At 49.4% G+C, this 22,625-nt stretch overlaps 1 protein-coding gene and 1 long non-coding RNA gene across 7 annotated transcripts in view; one reads left to right on the forward strand and one right to left on the reverse strand.

The window, feature by feature from the left end:
- Positions 1-17,433, reverse strand: part of SLC41A3 (solute carrier family 41 member 3) — a 90,815-nt gene extending 73,382 nt beyond the window's left edge. For 3 of the 6 annotated variants that reach the window (XM_035703097.2, XM_035703096.2, XM_025447589.3), the window contains exon 1: positions 17,287-17,413. The gene's annotated coding sequence lies outside the window, so the exon portion shown is untranslated. Of the gene's footprint in view, positions 1-16,515; positions 16,562-16,949; positions 17,102-17,286 lie in introns of those variants that run through there. The other 3 variants (XM_025447579.3, XM_025447609.3, XM_025447600.3) reach the window with 3 other exon arrangements.
- Positions 88-19,467, forward strand: LOC125753159 (uncharacterized). Its single transcript, XR_007404288.1, has 3 exons — positions 88-527; positions 7,274-7,487; positions 18,816-19,467. It is a non-coding gene; the product is annotated as an uncharacterized LOC125753159 (long non-coding RNA).
- The last annotated feature ends 3,158 nt before the right edge of the window (positions 19,468-22,625 follow it).

Below are 22,625 nucleotides of genomic sequence, written 5' to 3' on the forward strand. Positions count from 1 at the left end.
CCGGGTCTGGACCTCCTCCAGAACCAGGCCTACAGTAACAATGATGTGCTGCCGCTACCTCCTGAACACACGACTCTAGCTCAGGCGGGATCCAGACGCGGAAAGCCAACTCCCCACTCGGTGATTGGAGAGGCGTCTCAGGCACCTGAGGCCTAACACAGATCTCTCAATTTCCCCATCCTGCTTCTCAATCTCCTCCTTCCCTTGAAAGGCACCACAGCCCCCCAGCCAGCCAAGACAGGGCTGTGGATATAAACAGGGATGGCTTGAGGGACACGAGGCATAGATATAATCCTTTGGATTTTGTACAAATCTAGATTTTCCCCAATGGATGCATGCTATTTAAAAAAAAAATTGAGTGGAGAGGAGGGGAAAGATGGCGAAAGAGTAGGGTCCCCAAATCACCTGTCCCCACCAAATTACCTAGATAATCTTCACATCATCCTGAAAATCTACGAATTCGGCCTGAGATTTAAAGAGAGAACAGCCGGAATGCTACAGTGAGAAGAGTTCGCGCTTCTATCAAGGTAGGAAGACGGGGAAAAAGAAATAAAGAAACGAAAGGCCTCCAAGGGGGAGGGGCCCCACGAGGAGCTGGGCTGAGGCCGGGGCGAGTGTCCCCAGGACAGGAGAGCCCCGTCCCGGAGGAGCAGGAGCTGCACCAACCTTCCCGGGCGGAAAGGGGCTGCAGGGAGGTGGAGCAGGACCCAGGAGGGCGGGGATGCCCTCGGGCTCCCCGGGACAGTAACAGACACCTGCGCCCCGGGAGATGCGCCGAGCTCCCTAAGGGCTGCAGCGCGCACGGCGGGACCCGGAGCAGCTGGGGGGGGGCTTGGGGGCGGCTCCGCGGAGGGGGCTGCGGGGCGGGAGCAGCTCGGGGGGACTCGGGGGGACTCGGGGACGGCTCCGCGGAGGGAGCTGCGGGGCGGGAGCAGCTGGGGGGGCTCGGGGGCGGCTCCGCGGAGGGGGCTGCGGGGCGGGAGCAGCTCGGGGGGCTCGGGGGCGGCTCCGCGGAGGGGGCTGCGGGGCGGGAGCAGCTCGGGGGGCTCGGGGGCGGCTCCGCGGAGGGGGCTGCGGGGCGGGAGCAGCTCGGGGGGCTCGGGGGCGGCTCCGTGGAGGGGGCTGCGGGGCGGGAGCAGCTCGGGGGGCTCGGGGGCGGCTCCGCGGAGGGGGCTGCGGGGCGGGAGCAGCTCGGGGGGCTCGGGGGCGGCTCCGCGGAGGGGGCTGCGGGGCGGGAGCAGCTCGGGGGGCTCGGGGGCGGCTCCGTGGAGGGGGCTGCGGGGCGGGAGCAGCTCGGGGGGCTCGGGGGCGGCTCCGCGGAGGGGGCTGCGGGGCGGGAGCGCGAATCACAACGGCACAGGCCCGGGAGCCCAGGGCGCCAGGACACACCCCAGGATCCGGCCTCCCCCGGGATAGGCAGAGGCCGGGAGGGCTCAGGACAGCAAGGACAATCCTGCCCCGAGCTGAGCAGATCAGCGGCCCCGCCCGGAGCCTCCAGGCCCTGCAGACAGAGAGCTCCGTGGTTCCTGCGGGAGCTGACTCCAGGGCTCCAGAGCTGGCCCCGCCACTGCGGTTGTTCCTCCTGGGGCCTCACGGGGTAAACAACCTCCCCTGAGCCCTGCACCAGGCAGGGGCACAGCAGCTCCCCCAACTAACACCTGAAAATCAACACAACAGGTCCCTCCCCCAGAAGACCAGCTAGACGGACAAGTTCCAGGGGAAGTCAAGGGACTTAAAGTACACAGAATCAGAAGATACTCCCCCGTGTTTTTGTTTTTGCATTTTGATTTCTGTTTGCTTCCCCCACCCTTTTTTCCCCTTTCTTTCTTTTTCTTCTTTTTTTTTCTTCCTTTTTTTTCTTTATCTCTTTTCTTTCCTTCTTTCTCTCTCTTTTTCTCCTTTTCCCAATACTACTTGTTTTTGGCCACTCTTCACTGAGCAAAATGACTAGAAGGAAAGCCTCACCTCAAAAGAAAGAATCAGAAACAGTCCTCTCTCCCACAGAGTTACAAAATCTGGATTACAATTCAATGTCAGAAAGCCAATTCTGAAGCACTATTATAAAGCTACTGGTGGCTCTAGAAAAAAGCACAAAGGACTCAAGAGACTTCATGACTGCAGAATTAAGATCTAATCAGGCAGAAATTAAAAATCAATTAAATGAGGTGCAATCTAAACTACAGGTCCTTAGACGAGGGTTAACGAGGTGGAAGAACGAGTGAATGACATAGAAGACAAGTTGATGGCAAAGAGGGAAGTTGAGGAAAAAAGAGACAAACAATTAAAAGACCATGAAGATAGATTAAGGGAAATAAACGACAGCCTGAGGAAGAAAAACCTACGTTTAATTGGGGTTCCAGAGGGCGCCGAAAGGGACAGAGGGCCAGAATATGTATTTGAACAAATCAAAGTTGAAAACTTTCCTAATCTGGGAAGGGAAACAGGCATTCAGATCCAGGAAATAGAGAGATTCCCCCCCCCCCCTAAAATCAATAAAAACCGTTCAACACCTCAACGTTTGATAGTTAACCTTGCAAATTCCAAAGATAAAGAGAAGATCCTTAAAGCACCAAGAGACAAGAAATCCCTTACTTTTATGGGGAGGAGTATTAGGGTAACAGCAGACCTCCCCACAGAGACCTGGCAGGCCAGAAAGGGCTGGCAAGATATATTCAGGGTCCTAAATGAGAAGAACATGCAACCAAGAATACTTTATCCAGCAAGGCTCTCATTCAAAATGGAAGGAGAGATAAAGAGCTTCCAAGACAGGCAGGAACTGAAAGAATATGTGACCACCAAACCAGCTCTGCAAGAAATTTTAAGGGGGACTCTTAAAATTCCCCTTTAAGAAGAAGTCCAGTGGAACAATCCACAAACAAGGACTGAATAGATATCATGATGACACTAAACTCATATCTTTCAATAGTAACTCTGAACGTGAATGGGCTTAATGACCCCATCAAAAGGCGCAGGGTTTCAGACTGGATAAAAAAGCAGGACCCATCTATTTGCTGTCTACAAGAGACTCGTTTTAGACAGAAGGACACCTACAGCCTGAAAATAAAAGGTTGGAGAACCATTTACAATTCAAACAGTCCTCAAAAGAAAGCAGGGGTAGCCATCCTTATATCAGATAAACTAAACTTTATCCTGAAGACTGTAGTGAGAGATGAAGAGGGACACTATATCATACTTAAAGGATCTATCCAACAAGAGGACTTAACAATCCTCAATATTTATGCCCCGAATGTGGGACCTCCCAAATATTTAAATCAATTAATAACTAAAGTGAAGAAATACTTAGGTAATAAAACACTTATACTTGGTGACTTCAATCTAGCGCTTTCTACACTTGATAGGTCTTCTAAACACAACATCTCCAAAGAAACGAGAGCTTTAAATGACACACTGGACCAGATGGATTTCACAGATATCTACAGAACTTTACATCCAAACTCAACTGAATACACATTCTTCTCAAGTGCACATGGAACTTTCTCCAGAATAGACACATACTGGGTCACAAATCGAGTCTGAATCGATACCAAAAGATTGGGAACATCCCCTGCATATTCGCAGACCATAATGCCTTGAAATTAGAACTAAATCACAACAAGATGTTTGGAAGGACGACAAACACGTGGAGGTTAAGGACCATCCTGCTAAAAGATGAAAGGGTCAACCAGGAAATTAAGGAAGAATTAAAAAGATTCATGGAAACTAATAAGAATGAAGATACAACCATTCAAAATCTTTGGGATGTAGCAAAAGCAGTCCTGAGGGGGAAATACATCGCAATACAAGCATCCGTTCAAAAACTGTAAAGAACTCAAATACAAAAGCTAACCTTACACATAAAGGAGCTAGAGAAAAAACAGCAAATAGATCCTACACCCAGTAGAAGAAGAGAGTTAACAAAGATTCGAGCAGAACTCAACTAAATCGAGACCAGAAGAACTGTGGAACAGATCAACAAAACCGGGAGTTGGTTCTTTGATAGAATTAATAAGATAGGTAAACCATTAGCCAGCCTTATTAAAAAGAAGAGAGAGAAGACTCAAATTAATAAAATCATGAATGAGAAAGGAGAGATCACTACCAACACCAAGGAAATACAATGATTTTAAAAACATATTATGAACAGCTATATGCCAATAAATTAGGCAATCTAGAAGAAATGGACGCATTCCTGGAAAGCCACAAACTACCAAAACTGAAACTGGAAGAAATAGAAAACCTGAGCCAGCCAATAACCAGGGAGGAAATTGAAGCAGTCATCCAAAACCTCCCAAGACACAAAAGTCCAGCGCCAGATGGCTTCCCAGGGGAATTCGATCAAATGTTTAAAGAAGAAACCATACCTATCCTACTAAAGCTGTTTGGAAAGATAGAAAGAGATGGAGTACTTCCAAATTCATTCTATGAGGCCAGCATCACCTTAATTCCAAAACCAGACAACGACCCCACCAAAAAGGAGAATTACAGACCAATATCCCTGATGAACGTGGATGCAAAAATTCTCAACAAGATACTAGCCAATAGGTTCCAACAATACATTAAGAAAATTATTCACCATGACCAAGTAGGATTTATCCCCGGGACACAAGGCTAGTTCAACACTCGTAAAACAATCAATGTGATTCATCATATCAGCAAGAGAAAAACCAAGAACCATATGATCCTCTCATTAGATGCAGAGAAAGCTTTTGACAAAATACAGCATCCATTCCTGATCAAAACTCTTCAGAGCTTAGGGATAGAGGGAACATCCCTCAACATCCTAAAAGCCATCTACGAAAAGCCCACAGCAAATATCATTCTCAATGGGGAAGCACTGAGAACCTTTCCTCTAAGAACAGGAACAAGACAGGGATGTCCACTCTCACCACTGCTATTCAACATAGTACTGGAAGTCCTAGCCTCAGCAATCAGACAACAAAAAGACATTAAAGGCATTCAAATTGGCAAAGAACAAGTCAAACTCTCCCTCTTCACTGATGACAGGATACTCTACATAGAAAACCCAAAAGCCTCTACCCCAAGATTGCTAGAACTCATACAGCAATTTGGCAGTGTGGCAGGATACAAAACCAATGCCCAGAAATCAGTGACATTTCTATACACTAACAATGAGACTGAAGAAAGAGAAATTAAGGAGTCAATCCCATTTACAATTGCACCCAAAAGCATAAGATACCTAGGAATAAACCTAACCACAGAGGTAAAGGATCTATACCCTAAAAACTATAGAACACTTCTGAAAGAAATTGAGGAAGACACAAAGAGATGGGATAATATTCCATGCTCACGGATTGGCAGAATTAATATTGTGAAAATGTCAATGTTACCCAGGGCAATTTACACACTTAATGCAATCCCTATCAAAATACCATGGACTTTCTTCAGAGAATTAGAACAAATTATCTTAAGATTTGTGTGGAATCAGAAAAGACCCCGAATAGCCAGGGGAATTTTAAAAAAGAAAACTATAGCTGGGGGCATCACAATGCCAGATTTCAGGTTGTACTACGAAGCTGTGGTCATCAAGACACTGTGGTACTGGCACAAAAACAGACACATAGATCAATGGAACAGAATAGAGAATCCAGAAGTGGACCCTGAACTTTATGGTCAACTAATATTCGATAAAGGAGGAAAGACTATCCATTGGAAGAAAGACAGTCTCTTCAATAGATGGTGCTGGGAAAATTGGACATCCACATGTGAAGAATGAAACTAGACCACTCTCCTTCACCATACACAAAGATAAACTCAAAATGGATGAAAGATCTAAATGTGAGACAAGATTCCATCAAAATCCTAGAGGAGAACACAGGCAACACCCTTTTTGAACTCGGCCACAGTAACTTCTTGCAAGATACATCCATGAAGGCAAAAGAAACAAAAGCAAAAATGAACTATTGGGACTTCATCAAGATAAGAAGCTTTTGCACAGCAAAGGATACAGTCAACAAAACTCAAAGACAACCTACAGAATGGGAGAGGATATTTGCAAATGACATATCAGATAAAGGGCTAGTTTCCAAAATCTATAAAGAACTTCTTAAACTCAACACCAAAGAAACAAACAATCCAATCATGAAATGGGCAAAAGACATGAAGAGAAATCTCACAGAGGAAGACATAGACATGGCCAACATGCACATGAGAAAATGCTCTGCATCACTTGCCATCAGGGAAATACAAATCAAAACCACAATGAGATACCACCTCACACCAGTGAGAATGGGGAAAATTAACAAGGCAGGAAACCACAAATGTTGGAGAGGATGCGGAGAAAAGGGAACCCTTCTTACACTGTTGGTGGGAATGTGAACTGGTGCAGCCACTCTGGAAACTGTGTGGAGGTTCCTCAAAGAGTTAAAAATAGACCTGCCCTACGACCCAGCAATTGCACTGTTGGGGATTTACCCCAAAGATACAGATGCAATGAAACGCCGGGACACCTGCACCCCGATGTTTGTAGCAGCAATGTCCACAATAGCCAAATTGTGGAAGGAGCCTCAGTGTCCATCGAAAGATGAATGGATAAAGAAGATGTGGTTTATGTATACAATGGAATATTCCTCAGCCATTAGAAACGACAAATACTCACCATTTGCTTCGACATGGATGGAACTGGAGGGTATTATGCTGAGTGAAGTAAGTCAATCGGAGAAGGACAAACATTATATGTTCTCATTCCTTTGGGGAATATAAAAAATAGTGAAAGGGAATAGAAGGGAAGGGAGAAGAAATGTGCGGGAATATCAGAAAGGGAGTCAGAAGATAAAGACTCCTTACTCTGGGAAATGAACTAGGGGTGGTGGAAGGGTGGGGGGGAGGGGATTTTTGGGTGACGGGCACTGAGGGGGGCACTTGACGGGATGAGCACTGGGTGTTATTCTGTATGTTGGCAAATTGAACACCAATAAAAAAGAAATTTAGTATATAAAAATTGAGTGAAAGATACAGAGTTCCATATACCTCCACCCCAACATCCCACAGGAGAGAGGAGCATGTTTTACTGAACTTACACCAACACATTATAATCACCCTGAGTCGAGTTCACTCTTGTGCTGTACACTCAATAGGTTTGGACAAATGTATAATGACATGTATCCATCATAATAACATACAGAGTAGTTTCACTGCCCCAAAAACTCTCTGTGCTCCACCTATTCATCCTTCTCTCCCCCTCAGTACATGAATGATTCATCATCCTTCAACAAATAACGTTTTGTTCTTTCCTTCTATGCTGGGCATTTTCCAGGTACTGAGAATACACTGAAAAGCAAGACAGATAAAGGTCCTACTCTCAGTTGGGAGGAGCAAGATGGCGGAAGAGTAGGGTCTCCAAATCACCTGTCTCCACCAAACTACCTAGAAAACCTTCAAATTATCCTGAAAATCTATGAATTCGGCCTGAGATTTAAAGAGAGACCAGCTGGAATGCTACAGTGAGAAGAGTTCGCGCATCTATCAAGGTAGGAAGACGGGGAAAAAGAAATAAAGGAACAAAGGCCTCCAAGGGGGAGGGGCCCAGGAGGAGCCAGGCTGAGGCCGGGGCGAGTGTCCCCAGGACAGGGGAGCCCCGTCCCGGAGGAGCAGGAGCTGCACCGACCTTCCCAGGCGGAAAGAGGCTCCAGGGAGGTGGAGCAGGACCCGGGAGGGCGAGGATGCCCTCGGGCTCCCGGGGACAGTAACAGCAACTGCGCGCCCAGGAGAGTGCGCCGAGCTCCCTAAGGGCTGCAGCGCGGGCGGCGGGACCCGGCGGGACCCGGAGCAGCTGAAGGGGCTCGGGCGGCGGCTCCGCGGAGGGGGCTGCGCGGCCCCGGGAGCAGCTCGGAGGGGCTCGGGCAGAGGAAGAGGCTCCGTGCAGAGGGGCCTGCGCGGTTCCAGGAGCAGCTCGGAGGGGCTCGGGCGGCGGCTCCGCGGAGGGGGTTGCGCGGCCCGGGAGCGCGAATCCACCAGCGCAGGCTCCGGAGCACAGGGCGCCGGGACACAGCCCAGGATCCCGCCTCCCCCGGGACAGGCAGAGGCCGGGAGGGCCCAGGACAGCAAGGACGCTCCTGCCCCAGCTGAGCAGATCAGCGGCCCCGCCCCGGAGCCTCCAGGCCCTGAAGACGGAGTTCCTGCCGGAGCTGAATCCAGGTTTCCAGAGCTGCCCCGCCACTGGGGCTGTTCCTCCTGCGGCCTCACGGGGTAAACAACCCCCACCGAGCCCTGCACCAGGCAGGGGCACAGCAGCTCCCCCAACTGCTAACACCTGAGAATCAGCACAACAGGCCCCTCCCCCAGAACACCAGCTAGACTGACAAGTTCCAGGAGAAGCCAAGGGACTTAACACAGAATCAGAAGATACTCCCCGGTGGTTCTTTTTTTGTTTGTTTTTGTTTTTGTTTTTGTTTTGTTTTGCTTTTTGATTTGTTTCCTTCCCCCACCCCCTTTTTTCTCCTTTCTTTTTCTTTCTCTTTTTCTTCTTTTTTTTTTTCGTTTTTTTTTCTTTTTCTTCCCTTTTTTTTTCTCTTTCTCTTTTCTTTCCTTCTTTCTCTCCTCTCTTTTTCTCTTTTTCCCAATACAACTTGCTTTTGGCCACTCTGCACTGAGCAAAATGACTAGAAGGAAAACCTCACCTCAAAAGAAAGAATCAGAAACAGTCCTCTCTCCCACAGAGTTACAAAATCTGGATTACAATTCAATGTCAGAAAGCCAATTCAGAAGCACTATTATACAGCTACTGGTGGCTCTAGAAAAAAGTATAAAGGACTCAAGAGACTTCATGACTGCAGAATTTAGAGCTAATCAGGCAGAAATTAAAAATCAATTGAATGAGATGCAATCCAAACTAGAAGTCCTAACGACGAGGGTTAACGAGGTGGAAGAACGAGTGAGTGACCTAGAAGACAAGTTGATAGCAAAGAGGGAAACTGAGGAAAAAAGAGACAAACAATTAAAAGACCATGAAGATAGATTAAGGGAAATAAACGACAGCCTGAGGAAGAAAAACCTACGTTTAATTGGGGTTCCCAAGGGCGCCGAAAGGGACAGAGGGCCAGAATATGTATTTGAACAAATTCTAGCTGAAAACTTTCCTTTTTTTTTTTTTTTTTTTTTTTTTTTTTTTTTTTTTTTTTTAGCTGAAAACTTTCCTAATCTGGGAAGGGAAACAGGCATTCAGATCCAGGAAATAGAGAGATCCCCCCCTAAAATCAATAAAAACCGTTCAACACCTCGACATTTAATTGTGAAGCTTGCAAATTCCAAAGATAAAGAGAAGATCCTTAAAGCAGCAAGAGACAAGAAATCCCTGACTTTTATGGGGAGGAGTATTAGGGTAACAGCAGACCTCTCCACAGAGACCTGGCAGGCCAGAAAGGGCTGGCAGGATATATTCAGGGTCCTAAATGAGAAGAACATGCAACCAAGAATACTTTATCCAGCAAGGCTCTCATTCAAAATGGAAGGAGAGATAAAGAGCTTCCAAGACAGGCAGCAACTAAAAGAATATGTGACCTCCAAACCAGCTCTGCAAGAAATTTTAAGGGGGCCTCTTAAAATTCCCCTTTAAGAAGAAGTTCAGTGGAACAGTCCACAAAAACAAAGACTGAATAGATATCATGATGACACTAAACTCATATCTCTCAATAGTAACTCTGAATGTGAACGGGCTTAATGACCCCATCAAAAGGCGCAGGGTTTCAGACTGGATAAAAAAGCAGGACCCATCTATTTGCTGTCTACAAGAGACTCATTTTAGACAGAAGGACACCTACAGCCTGAAAATAAAAGGTTGGAGAACCATTTACCATTCGAATGGTCCTCAAAAGAAAGCAGGGGTAGCCATCCTTATATCAGATAAACTAAAATTTACCCCAAAGACTGTAGTGAGAGATGAAGAGGGACACTATATCATACTTAAAGGATCTATCCAACAAGAGGACTTAACAATCCTCAATATATATGCTCCGAATGTGGGAGCTGCCAAATATATAAATCAATTATTAACCAAAGTGAAGAAATACTTAGATAATAATACACTTATACTTGGTGACTTCAATCTAGCTCTTTCTATACTCGATAGGTCTTCTAAGCACAACATCTCCAAAGAAACGAGAGCTTTAAATGATACACTGGACCAGATGGATTTCACAGATATCTACAGAACTTTACATCCAAACTCAACTGAATACACATTCTTCTCAAGCGCACATGGAACTTTCTCCAGAATAGACCACATATTGGGTCACAAATCGGGTCTGAACCGATACCAAAAGATTGGGATTGTCCCCTGCATATTCTCGGACCATAATGCCTTGAAATTAGAACTAAATCACAACAAGAAGTTTGGAAGGACCTCAAACACATGGAGGTTAAGGACCATCCTGCTAAAAGATAAAAGGGTCAACCAGGAAATTAAGGAAGAATTAAAAAGATTCATGGAAACTAATGAGAATGAAGATACAACCGTTCAAAATCTTTGGGATGCAGCAAAAGCAGTCCTAAGGGGGAAATACATCGCAATACAAGCATCCATTCAAAAACTGGAAAGAACTCAAATACAAAAGCTAACCTTACACATAAAGGAGCTAGAGAAAAAACAGCAAATAGATCCTACACCCAAGAGAAGAAGGGAGTTAATAAAGATTCGAGCAGAACTCAACGAAATCGAGACCAGAAGAACTGTGGAACAGATCAACAGAACCAGGAGTTGGTTCTTTGAAAGAATTAATAAGATAGATAAACCATTAGCCAACCTTATTAAAAAGAAGAGAGAGAAGACTCAAATTAATAAAATCATGAATGAGAAAGGAGAGATCACTACCAACACCAAGGAAATACAAACGATTTTAAAAACATATTATGAACAGCTATACGCCAATAAATTAGGCAATCTAGAAGAAATGGACGCATTCCTGGAAAGCCACAAACTACCAAAACTGGAACAGGAAGAAATAGAAAACCTGAACAGGCCAATAACCAGGGAGGAAATTGAAGCAGTCATCAAAAACCTCCCAAGACACAAGAGTCCAGGGCCAGATGGCTTCCCAGGAGAATTTTATCAAACGTTTAAAGAAGAAATCATACCTATTCTCCTAAAGCTGTTTGGAAAGATAGAAAGAGATGGAGTGCTTCCAAATTCGTTCTATGAAGCCAGCATCACCTTAATTCCAAAGCCAGACAAAGACCCCGCCAAAAAGGAGAATTACAGACCAATATCCCTGATGAACATGGATGCAAAAATTCTCAACAAGATACTGGCCAATAGGATCCAACAGTACATTAAGAAAATTATTCACCATGACCAAGTAGGATTTATCCCTGGGACACAAGGCTGGTTCAACACCCGTAAAACAATCAATGTGATTCATCATATCAGCAAGAGAAAAACCAAGAACCATATGATCCTCTCATTGGATGCAGAGAAAGCATTTGACAAAATACAGCATCCATTCCTGATCAAAACTCTTCAGAGTGTAGGGATAGAGGGAACATTCCTCGACATCTTAAAAGCCATCTATGAAAAGCCCACAGCAAATATCATTCTCAATGGGGAAGCACTGGGAGCCTTTCCCCTAAGATCAGGAACAAGACAGGGATGTCCACTCTCACCACTGCTGTTCAACATAGTACTGGAAGTCCTAGCCTCAGCAATCAGACAACAAAAAGACATTAAAGGCATTCAAATTGGCAAAGAAGAAGTCAAACTCTCCCTCTTCGCCGATGACATGATACTCTACATAGAAAACCCAAAAGTCTCCACCCCAAGATTGCTAGAACTCATACAGCAATTCGGTAGCGTGGCAGGATACAAAATCAATGCCCAGAAGTCAGTGGCATTTCTATACACTAACAATGAGACTGAAGAAAGAGAAATTAAGGAGTCAATCCCATTTACAATTGCACCCAAAAGCATAAGATACCTAGGAATAAACCTCACCAAAGAAGTAAAGGATCTATACCCTCAAAACTATAGAACACTTCTGAAAGAAATTGAGGAAGACACAAAGAGATGGAAAAATATTCCATGCTCATGGATTGGCAGAATTAATATTGTGAAAATGTCAATGTTACCCAGGGCAATATACACGTTTAATGCAATCCCTATCAAAATACCATGGACTTTCTTCAGAGAGTTAGAACAAATTATTTTAAGATTTGTGTGGAATCAGAAAAGACCCCGAATAGCCAGGGGAATTTTAAAAAAGAAAACCATATCTGGGGGCATCACAATGCCAGATTTCAGGTTGTACTACAAAGCTGTGGTCATCAAGACAGTGTGGTACTGGCACAAAAACAGACACATAGATCAGTGGAACAGAATAGAGAATCCAGAAGTGGACCCTGAACTTTATGGGCAACTAATATTCGATAAAGGAGGAAAGACTATCCATTGGAAGAAAGACAGTCTCTTCAATAAATGGTGCTGGGAAAATTGGACATCCACATGCAGAAGAATGAAACTAGACCACTCTCTTTCACCATACACAAAGATAAACTCAAAATGGATGAAAGATCTAAATGTGAGACAAGATTCCATCAAAATCCTAGAGAAGAACACAGACAACACCCTTTTTGAACTCGGCCATAGTAACTTCTTGCAAGATACATCCACGAAGGCAAAAGAAACAAAAGCAAAAATGAACTATTGGGACTTCATCAAGATAAGAAGCTTTTTCACAGCAAAGGATACAGTCAACAAAACTCAAAGACAACCTACAGAATGGGAGAAGATATTTGCAAATGACATATCAGACAAAGGGCTAGTTTCCAAGATCTATAAAGAACTTATTAAACTCAACACCAAAGAAACAAACAATCCAATCATGAAATGGGCAAAAGACATGAACAGAAATCTCACAGAGGAAGACATAGACATGGCCAACATGCATATGAGAAAATGCTCTGCATCACTTGCCATCAGGGAAATACAAATCAAAACCACAATGAGATACCACCTCACACCAGTGAGAATGGGGAAAATTAACAAGGCAGGAAACAACAAATGTTGGAGAGGATGCGGAGAAAAGGGAACCCTCATACACTGTTGGTGGGAATGTGAACTGGTGCAGCCACTCTGGAAAACTGTGTGGAGGTTCCTCAAAGAGTTAAAAATAGACCTGCCCTACGACCCAGCAATTGCACTGTTGGGGATTTACCCCAAAGATACAAATGCAATGAAACGCCGGGACACCTGCACCCCGATGTTTATAGCAGCAATGGCCACGATAGCCAAACTGTGGAAGGAGCCTCGGTGTCCAACGAAAGATGAATGGATAAAGAAGATGTGGTTTATGTATACAATGGAATATTACTCAGCTATTAGAAATGACAAATACCCACCATTTGCTTCAACGTGGATGGAACTGGAGGGTATTATGCTGAGTGAAGTAAGTCAGTCGGAGAAGGACAAACATCATATGTTCTCATTCATTTGGGGAATATAAATAATAGTGAAAGGGAAAATAAGGGAAGGGAGAAGAAATGTGTGGGAAATATCAGAAAGGGAGACAGAACGTAAAGACTGCTAACTCTGGGAAACGAACTAGGGGTGGTAGAAGGGGAGGAGGGCGGGGGGTGGGAGTGAATGGGTGACGGGCACTGGGTGTTATTCTGTATGTTAGTAAATTGAACACCAATAAAAAAAAATAAAATAAAATAAATAAAATAAAAAATAAATAAATAAATAAATGCTAATTAAAAAAAAAAAAAAAAAAAAGGTCCTACTCTCAGGAAATTTGTATTCTAGAGGCCGAGATAGAAATAAACAGGAGAACAAATAAATAAATGAGGCAAATTAAATACAGTGAACTGTCAGGGATTATTCCAGGAAAGTGTAGGGTTGGGAACAGATGGAGGATCAAGGAAGGCCCTAGAAGAAGGTGTGACATTTTACTAAACCTCCACTGATAAATAAATACATGCATACATATATATAACAATGCCAACTGCACAGGGGCTCCTGGTTGGCTCAGCTGGAAAAGCATGCAACTCTTGATCTTGGGGTTGTGAGTTCGAGCCCCATGTTGGGTATAGCGATTACTGAAAAATAAATAAAACTTAAAAGAAATGCCAACTGTGCAAAGGTCTAGGGAAAGAGCCCTGCAAGCAGAGACAGAAGCAAGTATAAAGGCACTAAAGTAGGGCAAATGTGGCACTTCCAAGGAAGGAACAGCAGAGAGGCCAACAAGTGTGGGGTACCTGGATGAAATAGGATGGCAGGATTTGAGCCCAGGGCTGCCAGTCCTGTAGGGTCTTACGGGCAAAGCAAGTTCATGTTTCTTCCTCAGAGTGATTTTTTTATGTTGAAAACATAAAAACCAATGGCAACCCTATTGGTTGCCCCACTAAAAGGAATCAGGGCCCATGAGTGACCCAAAATGACCCCCATAAAGGATAACTGACAATGGACCAGCTCTGTGACTTCAGCTACATTCCATCTGCCCTCTGGGGGCAAGAGAGTTGAGGATTGCCAATGTGGGAGAAAATCTTAGCTGCCCATGACCCTATGTCCTTCAAGAATAGCTGGGTACTTAGCATCAAAACTCTAAAAGTCAACGTGAGCTCCAGCCTTAAAAAAGGATCTACCTTCTGGCTCTGACACTTCTAAAAGCAGTCCAAAGCAACAATTCCCCTTAGTCTGGGGATACCTCCATGCACCTCTGACACTCAGATTTTCATCTCCCGTACTCAGAGACAGAGCCCTTGGAGGACAATAAATCCCCTAACTTGAGGCAGAAGAAAAATCAAGATGGCTCCGGAACATTCTGTGGTTGCCAGAAAATAAGAGATTTTCAAAGGCGTCAGACGAAGGACTATTAAATGACAAAGGAACGAAATGTAAACAGACCACCACAGTCAATCAGCAACAACTTCAGCATTTAATAATAATAAATATAGTACAACTGCCACTTCACAAGTTGAATCTGCAAAGGGCCACAAGTTCATGATATCAAAACACAAAAGGTAAATTAATACAAAACATATAAAACCAATAAAGAATAAAATGAAACAGCAGACAAAACCAGTCACGAATTAGAGTCAACAAAGGATGAAATATAGCCTACTAGAGAATCCTTCCTTCATTAACTTTAATGAACTGGGCCCTGTGTCGGCTTGATCACGACTGAATCACTTCACCAAGAGGAGACACATCCTTGACCCCTCGCGTGTAAACAGGAAGGAGTGGCCAAGGCAGACAGTGCTGGAAAGAGCAGAAATCCCCCAGCACCCTTGCTCACAGGATAACCAGGCAGCAGGAAAGCTCACCCGCTAGAGGGCACAGATGACCAGACAAGATAACTAATTAAAAAGAGGGCCAAAAGTATTTACAAAAACTAGGTAATTAGAGAAACGTGTAACCCGAAGATTCTTTCTCTCCTCCCAAAGGGAGAAAAACCCTCTGGATGACCCACTCACCATGTTCAGATTCAAGTGGAACACAAATGGATTTCTAAATATGCCAAGAAACCAGGCTGGCACAGGAGGCACTGCCGGGAGCTGTGCTAAACTGAAGGCTATCCCGACTGCTGAGAAAGAGGCTATGTCTCAAGGCGCGAGGCAGAGCTACGCGGACCGCACAGAGCAGCTCCAAGAGAAACTCGCGTGAGGCAAACACGCTGAGGAAGGCCCTCTAAAATCATCTAACGTGCATCCGAGGCCCAGTGTGGTGGGCACCCAGCAGGCATTCCCACCTGCTCTGTGCCCCTTACATGTGGGGACACCGTGACCCACCCACAGCGACCTCACGTTCCCATGGATGGTGGTCAAAGGCACTCAGCTGCCTCGAGAACTGGGAGCATTGCAGAAGCAGGATGTGTTCAAATGTGGATCAACAGCAACGAGTACAGTGGGACACACCAGGTCCTGGAGCACAGGCCTGCTGCTGAGGGAGGCTCCCGTCGGGAGTGTGGGCTGTGGACACAGGCAAAGCCTCTCCTGCAGCCCACGGAGAAGGGTGAGGCTGCGGGGAGATGGCACTGGCTCCAGGGCAGGGGTTCCCACCCAGCCTGTCCCACAGAGGATGCGATATGGACGCAGTGCTCCAGGACAGCCCCCACCACAGGCAACTACCCGGCCAAGGTGTCAGAGTGTGGAGCGAGAGCCCTGCAGGGCCCGAGTGCTTGGGGCCCCTTCCTCGGGCACAGGCCATGAGAGTGGCTGGGCAGGGGGACCGAGCCCACCTGGCTGCCAGTCACATGAGTCTATAAAGGTCACTGACCTTCCAGATGCCTCTCAGGGGTCCGTCCCATCGGTTGTATGCATCCCAGTGAGTCAAGGAGAAGCTGACCTTGAATCCAAGGCCTTCTGGGCACTCCAGAGCACGTCAGGTCTGAGACCTGGTCACCAGTACCTCATACACGCTAGTGCTCACTGCAAGCCAGGAGGCAGGGCCACTCCTAACTACTCACTGAACAATCATTTCCACTCAGCAGCCCGCTCCCTGGCTGTGAGGTCGAAGTGCCTCTGGGCTTCACGGGGGACGGGCTTCAGTGGAAGCACCCTGGGGCCTACCTGAGGGTCTGAAATCCAGCTCTTTCCTTTCCTAGATGCGGGTCCTTGGAAAAGTTCGATTTCTGTTAAATGGGGACCACAGCGCCGACTTCAGAGTTGTGAAGATTAAGCGTAATAATGCCTTTGTATCACAAGACACCTGGCCCGTCCCACCCTCAGTCCAAACCCCTCAAAGTCCGAAAGTTTCAGACCAGTGTTTCTCAGACTACAGCTGCATCAAAAGCACTTGTAGTACCGCCCCTCCCCTCGGTAGTTTCTGGGGGAGAGGGAGCAGCGGGCGTACCTGAACAAGACCTGCGCACTCCTCACGGCCTGGACGCCCCCCTGCCACCCGCAAGGGCGTGGCACCCCTCCCCCCCCACCCCCCCGGCCCTGGGTTTGCCTCTGTGGGTCTCAGGTGCCTCGTCCAGCGCTGCCCCTGCCTTGGTCCTTACCTGGCTACCTCCTCAGGCGCCGCCTCCGCCCTGGGTCCCCCGGGACCACTTTTTCTTCCCCTTCCCGGTTTTACCTTACATCACCGTACCTCCCGGCCCCGGGCCTCCCCTCTAAAACCCCGGCTCTCGGTTTCCCAGGTCCTCCGCGTTCCCCAAGCCCCGAGCCTCCCCGGGGTGCCCAGCCGGGCCCCGCGATCCCCCGGAGCGGTCCTTCCTCTCCGGCGCCTCCCCCACCCCGGGCTCCACCCGGCGCTTCGCGTGGACCTCTCCTGAGTGCCACCCCCGCCACCCCGCCCGCCCTCGGAACTCCCCCCCTTGGACCCCACCCCCGGTTTACCCCGGACTTCGCGCGCCTCTGTCCCCGCCCGCATCGGGCGCAGGGCCGGCTTACCGGATCCCTCCCGGCGGGGCGCGGGGCGCGGGGGAAAGGGGGAAAGGGGGAGGCAGGGCTTGTGTAGCCTCCCCTCCGGGCGGGGCGGCGCGGGGGGCGGGGCGGGCGCGCGGGGGGAAAGGGGGAGGCGGGGCTTGTGTAGCCTCCCCTCCGGGCGGGGCGGGGCGGGGCGGGCGCGCGGGGGAAAGGGGGAAGCAGGGCTTGTGTAGCCTCCCCTCCGGGCGGGGCGGCGCGGGGCGGGGCGCGGGGGGCGGGGCGGGGCGGGCGCGCGGGGGAAAGGGGGAAGCAGGGCTTGTGTAGCCTCCCCTCCCGGCGGGGCGGCGCGGGGCGGGGCGGGGCGGGAGCGCGGGGGGGGGGAAGGGGGAAGCAGGGCTTGTGTAGCCTCCCCTCCCGGCGGGGCGGTGCGGGGGGCGGGGCGGGGGGCGGTGCGGGGGGCGGGGCGGGGCGGGGCGGGCGCGCGGGGGAAAGGGGGAGGCAGGGCTTGTGTAGCCTCCCCTCCGGGCGGGGCGGGGCGGGGGGCGGGGCGGGGCGGGGCGGGGCGGGCGCGCGGGGGGAAAGGGGGAAGCAGGGCTTGTGTAGCCTCCCCTCCGGGCGGGGCGGGGCGGGGCGGGGCGGGGCGGGCGCGCGGGGGAAAGGGGGAAGCAGGGCTTGTGTAGCCTCCCCTCCGGGCGGGGCGGCGCGGGGCGGGGCGGGGCGGGAGCGCGGTGGGGGGGAAGCAGGGCTTGTGTAGCCTCCCCTCCCGGCGGGGCGGTGCGGGGGGCGGGGCGGGGGGCGGTGCGGGGGGCGGGGCGGGGCGGGGCGGGCGCGCGGGGGAAAGGGGGAGGCAGGGCTTGTGTAGCCTCCCCTCCGGGCGGGGCGGGGCGGGGGGCGGGGCGGGGCGGGGCGGGGCGGGCGCGCGGGGGGAAAGGGGGAAGCAGGGCTTGTGTAGCCTCCCCTCCGGGCGGGGCGGGGCGGGGCGGGGCGGGGCGGGCGCGCGGGGGAAAGGGGGAAGCAGGGCTTGTGTAGCCTCCCCTCCGGGCGGGGCGGCGCGGGGCGGGGCGCGGGGGGCGGGGCGGGGCGGGCGCGCGGGGGAAAGGGGGAAGCAGGGCTTGTGTAGCCTCCCCTCCGGGCGGGGCGGCGCGGGGCGGGGCGGGGCGGGAGCGCGGTGGGGGGGAAGCAGGGCTTGTGTAGCCTCCCCTCCCGGCGGGGCGGTGCGGGGGGCGGGGCGGGGGGCGGTGCGGGGGGCGGGGCGGGGCGGGGCGGGCGCGCGGGGGAAAGGGGGAGGCAGGGCTTGTGTAGCCTCCCCTCCCGGCGGGGCGGGGCGGGGCGGGGCGGGGCGGGCCCCCAGTGGGACAGTCGCGCCGGCCCGTCCAGAGCGCGGAGGGCAGGGCGGTGCAGAGCCCCGCCCCGGGCCGCAGAGCGCGGAAGCAGGAGTCACCCGCAGGTCGGGCTCCCCCAGGCTGAGCGCGCTGAGCTCCCCTCGTCGTGTGTTGCAGGGAATCATCCGAGGCTTGGTTTCCAAAGAAGAAAACCGACTCTCGGGCTGTGAAACATCCCGGAGGAAAGGGGGCTGGAGGATCCCGCCTTTAGAGGAAGTGTGCAGACTGTGCACACTGGCCATTCCCAAGGAATGGATGCTTCGCCGGCAGCCCCTGCCCCACTAAGTCTCCAGGAACAGCGTTTTCTTCTTGCGGTGACCTCTTTATTGTAGAAATGTTCACACATGCAAAAGTATGGCAGTAAACTGATCCCACACACCCGTGGTCAGCTTCCATCATGGTCTGCCTCCTGCCTTTTTGTTCCCGTCTATATCCCTCCCCACACACATCTTCCCTGCCCCCCCACCAGAGTAACTTTAAGACATTCCAGCAAACATATTTCACCTTTAAACACTTGAGTATGTTTATCTAATCTATCAATGTTTGTTTTTTCAAACATCCCCATAATATCGCACCTAACAAAAAAAAAAAAAAAGCAATACCCAGTCTGGTTCTACTTTCCCAGATGACTCAAAGATGTCTTGACTGCCGGCCTCTTCTAACCAAGATCTAAAGAGGGATGAGAGATTGTGGAGGGAGAAAGCCCCAGGTAAAGTTCACCCTCATGGTTTGAGCCAGAACATGAGTCCAACCACAGGATAGTCCAAAACAGGGGTGGAAATGCATTGACAAGTGAAAAGCTAAATATTTAACAAGATTTAGTACTACATTATATTACTTCAGCAAAGACAACTCTGTGTATAAGGAGGGCCTCTGGATATAGGCCATCTTGCCCAATCCCTGGTTTGTATGGCCTACACACCTCTGTACACAGCTAGGCTTCAGGGCCCAGCCATCCCCTGACACCTCCTGCCCTCCCCACCGAAAGAGGGATCAAGTCCACCAGCAGCCAGGCCAGTAACCCTACCCTAACCTTTCCAGATCAAGCTCCCAACTCCCCAGGATCTGGGAATTCTGAGTGACTCTAAGCCCACTTCCAGAATGTATACCCACCCAGATCAGTGCCTAGAGAAGGAACAGGCTGGGGGCACACCTGTATCTTTACATAGGAGTCCGAGGATTCTACACTTGAACCCAGCCTCCCGAATTGCTATGGAGCTACATTTGTCAAGGCCAGACAAGAAAAACAATTCAACTCTACAGCCATGTTTTATATGCCTATGTCGTTAAACATATGGTTTGTGTGCCCCCATCGGTAATCTTGCTCTGGGCTCTGTAACTTTTGAGATGGGCTTATCTTGTTTCAGTATAGCTATGGGTACAGGAAACATTTTATTTCCTACTTAACTCTAATGCGAGAAAAATAAAACAACAAAAGTGTCTTGATGAATGGCAACTAACAGTTGAACTCAGTTGTAAAGAAACCACAGGGAGAATGTAGCATTCTTGCAAAGGGCGCAGCCTCAGCTAAGCTCCAAAGGACAATTGCCATGCTAGGACCCAAGGACCCATTCCTTACGGCCTTGGTACATGGCAGGTGGTGTGCACCAGGTCCTAGCTCGTGCCTCATTCTCTTCTCATTTACAGCATTTATAAGTGCCCAGAGTACTGCCTCAGGAGTCTGCAGGCCTATCTGAATTTTAAGCAGAGAGTAGCTTTTGCACAGAGCTACTATGCCAAAACGTAGTCCTGGGATGGAAATTTAAGATATATAGACCTCACTACTTACAAAATGACATTTGTAAATAATAAAGTTTTATACAATGTTAGAGGATATTGTGGACTGAATTATGTTGGTTCCCTCCACCCCCAAATTTGTATAGTAAAGCCCTAATCCTCAATGTGACTTCTTGGATATAGGGCCTCTAGGAATACAATAAAGGTTAAATGAGGTCTTATGGGCAGCACTTTGACCAGATAGGACTGGTATCCCAACAACTAGGGGAAGAAACTCAAGAACTGGCTCGCTCTCTCTCTCACTCCCTCCCTCTCTGTGCCCACAGAGAAGAGGCCATGTGAAGACCCAGCAATATGGTGGCCATCTACAAGCCAGGAAGAGGATCTCACCAGAAACCAATCCTGTTGGCATCTTTAGCTTGGACTTCAAGCTCCAGACCTCTGAGAAATCAATTTCTATGGGTTAGGCCACTGGGTCTGTAACACTTTGTTGTGCGGCCTGAGCTGGATAATTGCAAGGGATCAATGACTTCACAAGCTGTGCTTAGGAACAGGATGAACCTCAGTTTTCTCATCTGTGAAGTGGTGTTAATATTAGTGCCTACCTCGGAGAGTTGAGGACGGAAGGAAGCTGTCAACATAAGGCCCTCAGCACAGTGCCTCGCCTGTGGTGAGGGCTTCACATGTTTCCTGCTACCGTGTTTTTACTATTGAAGCTCTGACAGGACACACCACAAGCAGGGGCTGATTCCAGGCATATGGCTGGACCATTGCAGGAGGCTTGGGGCACAAGTTGGGCCTTACCCTGCCCACAGCTTTTCTTATGTCTGTCCCAGCTTCCTGCTGTACCTCTGCCACCACAGCACCCATCCTTCATTCCCAGCCAGGCCTTGTCTTCCCCAGATGGCCTTCAGCTTGGTGGCAGCAGCCCCAGTTCAAGGCCTGCCCTGGCCCCCACCCTGCCCCTCCAGGGTCCATGTGATGGGCTAGCCAAGCCCTGACCCTGACTACCCCTCCGCCCAGAGCAGAGGGGTGTGCCCCGCCCCACAGGTTGACCCCATAAAATGAATTTGAAGTTTAAGGCCCTGACTGCCATCCCACAACAAGCCTGCCTGCCCCTGGGCCATCCCTGCAGAGACCACACCTTGCAGCCGGGTCAGCCTCCTGTCCAGTCCTGTCCTTGTAAAGTTGCCCCTGCGATGGCTCCCTGAGCCTCTGCTCGGTTTGTCCTCCCCTGAGAAAGTCAAGCGCATGCCCCTTAGCCTCCTTCCTCCCAACCCCGCAATGCCTCTTAACTATGTAATTGTGCTATATTATCTCTTAGACTATGTATTACTTCTTAGACTATAAGGAGAATCTGTCCATCTCTGAACATATCCACTAGTATATATTAGACACTTGCTTTAAGTTACCTCCCTCCCAGCCCCCAGAAGTGACCTTGCAATGAGAACCCAAGTGCAAGTAGTTTATCTGGGAGGTGATCCCAGGGAGGTGGGGAGGTGAGGCAGGGAAAGGAGGGCAGTCAATAAAGTTTCATTACCAAGCAAGTTACCACTGAGGGCAACTCAGTCCTGTCTGGACCTCTGGGAACCTCAGACATACCCCTCCTGCAGGGGATCCAAATCCTAGCTTCTGCCAAGTTTTATGGGTTTAGAGGCTACTTCCAGGGCACAATAGAGTGCTGGCCCCTCAGGCCTGATGAACTGTCAGACAAGGTGGGCCAGGTGGCTCCCACAGGCAGGGAAAGCCCTCTTAGGCATCACTGCTGGCCCACATGAGGAAGTCAGGCAGGTGTGCCCAGGGATGGAGGGGAACCTAAGTGGGACATCTGCAGCACTGGAAAGACATTTACTGGTTGAGGAAAATGAAAAGGTGCAATGATGGAGAACAGAAGTCTGATTCCCAGCCACTCACTCTGAATGCAGATGGCTGTCTGCCCATCAGTGCTAACCCTTGGAGCAAGCCCATGAGGGGAATGTCACCTGCCTTTTTATGGATGAGGAAACTGAGGTCCCAAAGAGCTATTCCACTTGCTCAAGGTCACAGCCTTGAGAGACAGAGCCAGGATTCACACTCTGTTCTGACTGAATCTGAAGATGACTAGACTACCGCTCTCAAACAAAAAAACAAGTGAATGAATGCATGAACAAATGCGTGCTTATAAGGGAGATGCTCTGGTTCATCTAATGT

Source organism: Canis lupus, chromosome 20 (genome assembly GCF_003254725.2).
Source record: "Canis lupus dingo isolate Sandy chromosome 20, ASM325472v2, whole genome shotgun sequence".
NCBI classification, from domain to species: Eukaryota; Metazoa; Chordata; class Mammalia; order Carnivora; family Canidae; genus Canis; species Canis lupus.